This window comes from Amborella trichopoda, chromosome 10 (genome assembly GCF_054954075.1).
Source record: "Amborella trichopoda isolate Santa Cruz 75 chromosome 10, AtrichopodaSantaCruz75HAP2 v2.0, whole genome shotgun sequence".
NCBI lineage: Eukaryota > Viridiplantae > Streptophyta > Magnoliopsida > Amborellales > Amborellaceae > Amborella > Amborella trichopoda.
The window spans coordinates 36,078,755-36,083,100 of NC_142345.1; the positions used below are offsets into that span (position 1 = coordinate 36,078,755).

General features: G+C 35.6%; 1 long non-coding RNA gene across 1 annotated transcript; it reads right to left on the reverse strand.

The window, feature by feature from the left end:
* Positions 1-1,285: 1,285 nt before the first annotated feature.
* Positions 1,286-3,792, reverse strand: LOC148780188 (uncharacterized). Its single transcript, XR_016042874.1, has 2 exons — positions 3,559-3,792; positions 1,286-1,992 (listed from the first exon to the last, which is right to left on the reverse strand). It is a non-coding gene; the product is annotated as an uncharacterized LOC148780188 (long non-coding RNA).
* Between the last annotated feature and the right edge of the window lie 554 nt (positions 3,793-4,346).

Consider the following 4,346-nt stretch of genomic DNA (forward strand, 5'->3'; position numbering starts at 1 on the left):
TGTCGATGCTACAAACCATTGTTGCCTTGTCTACGACTAAAGCAAAATACATGGCTATTACTGAGGCAGTAAAAGAAACCATTTGGTTTAGAGGGCTTGTAAGTGATTTAGGCTTACGACAGGATGGGACTGTCATTTATTGTGACAGTCAGAGTGCAATACATTTAGTGAAAAACCAGGTATATCATGCAAGGACGAAACATATTGATGTCAGATACCATTTTATTTGTGAGATCATAGCTGAAGGTGATATCTTGTTGCTGAAGATTGACACCAAGAAGAATGTTACAAATATGTTGACAAAGCTAGTTCCATTACGGAAGTTCATGTTATGCTTGGACTTGACTAATGTGTTGCTTAAGTAAACGCATGTGGAAGCACGTGTAGAGAAGACGGTCGATGAGAATTTCTTTTGGAATTCAATCTAAGGTGGAGATTTGTTGATATTTATCTTGAATTCTTGAATCCCTAATTTTAAGTTTCTTATTTATTTGGGTAGAGCCTATTATTTAGGATCTAATTTTATGGATAAGTCCTATTTGGAATAGGATAAAGCCTTAGGTCCACATGGACAAGGATATATTTTCTTGTTGATAAAGTTATGAAATGTGAGATTGGTATAGAGGGAAATTTTTGGTTTCCTTTTTATTGCAGAGAGAGAAAATTGTAAAGAATAAGGCTTTGTGGGATATTGAGTTCTCAGTTCTCAAGTAAGTTGCCTTGTAATTTTTTTTTTTTGATTTAGTGAAAAACATCGATCCTCTTCGCCCGTAGATGTAGTCACAATTATGACGAACCACATAAATCCTGATGTTCTTTTTTTGTTATTTATTTCTTACTTTATTGTTGTTGCTTGTTTTTTGTCAATTCTTTTTCTCGTACTTTATTTGCCAAAAAAATCAACCCATTGGGTTTAAAGCTTCCATGCACAACAAATATTACCAAGCAACTAACATCCAACTTGCATACGATAAATCTATGCTTTTCAAGGAGGCAAGCTCAGAGCATCCGGCAATATGCTGGTTAATCTAACAACCCATGAAAAACTAAGTCAACTCGATCATAGCTACTGCCATGTAAATGAAAGAATAACAAGAAGAAGATTAAGCATATGGGAACTTGAATTCACATTTTGGATTGGATTTTTTTGGTGGATAGATATAGAAGCTTAATGTGTGGGACCCAATTTTGGTTTTGATAAATTAAAGGCGAACTAATGAAGATGATTACAAAAATGAAACAGACCGAGTTCACCTGGTCTTGAATATCAGTGGATTGCCAAACGACATACAAAGAAAACCTACTGCCATCCCATTCACTGCACCAATGGTCACCACCACTCTTTACCACCCCCTTTCTCTATTCTATTACGTTTCTTTCTTCTCTTTGCTACGTAAAATATATATGCAGCAAATCAATCATCATCGACATTACAATGAATGGAGCAAGGCACCACACTCTTCAATCCAATCAGATTGAATCTTATCTCATAAATTATACCCAAGTTCATTACAAGGTGAAATATGGTTTCGAATATTTCTTTTTACTTTTTTTATCGTAATGTGGTTTCAGAACTTATTCCAAGTAATTCTGTTTTTGTCACAAAAAGAACCACACCCAGAAAGGAAATGGGAGAGTAAAGCATGAAGAAATGAGAAAGGAAGTTGTTGGGGATAAAAAAAGTGGGAAAGAAGATTCTTTCATAGAAAGATAATCTCTCACCTTGTCCAGGATAGGAACCCTTGCATAAGGTGGAGTGTGCTCCATGTACTCAAGATAGAGGTATCCTTGTCGGTTAGTCGGCCTCAAAAAATTTTCTCTGTTTCCATCTGATTCGGCTTTTCCGACTTTTCATCGTCCTAAATGCGGCTCCAACTCTGAAGGCTTGAAGACCTGCTCTCACTTGAATTTGAGTTCACACTCTCAAGATCACTGCCACTTGAATACCTGAGGTCACAGTCGCTGTTGTGTCCTCCATCCTTTGCTTGATCACTGTCCCACGAGATCCAAAATTTAATGAAAACAGAACACAAGGTTTAGATGATTATCTAGAATGAAGAATTCTACTTTTCTTCCATATCTTTTTCTTCGGCTAGTACCCGTGAGATTGGAAGATGCCACCTAGGTATGAATGTTGTGCCGAGCACAAGCCTCTGCAAAATGCTCATGATGGGCTTTCGCACCCCACTGAATTTGATGTACTGTCTGTCGATCCTAACCTAAAAATCCTTCTCCACCAGATCGCGAGGATGTTAAATCCCAATCTTTCCTTTCAACATTTGTGGTTTACAATAAAATGGCAATTCATTCGCCTTTATTTAACTCCTTGTAAATTTAAGAAGTCGGTTGTTGTTGTTGTTATGTTTTCTATGAAATTAACAGCTTTTCTTTTCTTTTTCTCTGTAGTCTATTGGTAGGCACTGGGCACGGGTTTGATTGGTTACGATGTTGACAATTTGCAATGCTTCTTTCCATGTTCGAATCCCATGCAAAGCTACGAAATGCATAAATAAATAAACTTCAAAAGTCGGATATACTAAGACTACCTGCAACAAGGACAGAAAACCACTTATTGGAACAAACATCTAGATGAACCACTTATTGGAACAAACATCTAGATGACTAAGCTGCAATATGACGCTATGGCTTCCATCATGGAGATCGGGCATCGTGTAACACATTTTTGGACTGTCAATTTTCAAGATTTTCAAGTTTTCATAAATTTACTCGATTTACACTATTTTTGAAGTTTTAAATCTTATAATTAAAGGTGAAAATATATTTTAAGGCTATCACAAGGATTTTCATTATTGAAACCACATTTTTCTGACACTATTTGAAGATGCGTTTTACTTTGGATTTCAAACCGCACCCTTTTAGTTTTATTTGGAGGTCTCTCTCCCCCCTATTCTTTTGTAAAAACTCTAAAATTAAAGGATCTTTAGAAAATAAAGTGGGTGAGCATCGATTTTCTCTTTGCTAGGGAAAGAAGATATAAACAATAAACAACTTTCCTGGTTATTAGTGGATTTAGCCACCTCCTCCAATGGAAATAGCTTATGCAAAGAAGTCAAACTGCTTAAATTTGGTTTTGTTTATATGGTATAATATTTTTATATAAAAAGATAATATTTACTTTTCGTACAAGAAGACCACAATTACTCTTGTCTAACTGATTTTAAATCGGGTTATTGTACGTGTGTCAATCACTAGAAACATTCAAAAAAAACCTCAAACTTTGTGGCACACAGCAAGCCATCCAATTTGACATCTTATGGCAAGAAGTGATTGTGACCTCCTTGAAATAATGGTAAATGGTCTCATAGTATACAATCTCTTAAAATAAAAATATAAAATAAAATACAAATGAATTTTTGGCCATTAGGAATTAAAGCTGGGCATAATAAGTGAAAATGTGCTACTGGAGTTTTATATGATTACCACATATCAAGGAAGTTGAAGATAAAGTTTTATATGACAGTTGTGGGACTAGCTTTGCTTTATAAGGTAGAATATTGGCAGTCAAGAATGAATATTGGCAGTCAAGAAATAACATACCCATGGGATGAGTGTACCAGATATGAGGAGATGGATGAGTGGCAAGACAAGAAGTGATAGAATTCAAAATAACTCAGGTGGGCTGGCCATGTCCAGTGCAGTCTCATAACAACACCTGTCAAGAGGTACGAGTTGGTTCAAGTGGATGGCTAAAAAAAAACAAAGGGGTAAGCCCAAAAGGATATAATTTGAATTAATGAGAAAAGATATGGAGACTTATATCCTCATTGAAGGTATGACCCTTGTAAGAGTAAAATGGAATATCATGATTCATGTAGGTATCCCAAATAGTTGCGAAAGAGCTCGAGCGATGATGTAGAAGAATTTGGAATAAGGACAAGAATAAAATTACCAAATTGCCCATTATAGTTGGAATTTCAAATCCATAATAAGGCATCTGCATAGGTACATGTCAAATGACATTTTCAAAGTGACGACCTTGTCGATAAATTAATTGATTTCAATACAATTTTGTCATTTAAAAGGCTATAATAAATTATATTTTCATCGATGGAACATATGTTGATGCAAACAAGCATATAACACAAAGGGGCGGCAAAATTGCCGACGTTCCAAATATTATGTCTTCTTACAACATTCGTATCAACGTCAATTCTAAGTCTGCCGGATTTGTAAGAAAATGAATACGAAGCATGGCATTTCGTATTTGTCAAAAGAATGTTGGTCCCATGGGAGAATACCATCCATTTGCTCTCACGGGTGAATCTCATGCTAGGAATATTTTTAGGACTCTTAAAGTTTGGGATGTAACCTTTTAGGACTCTAAA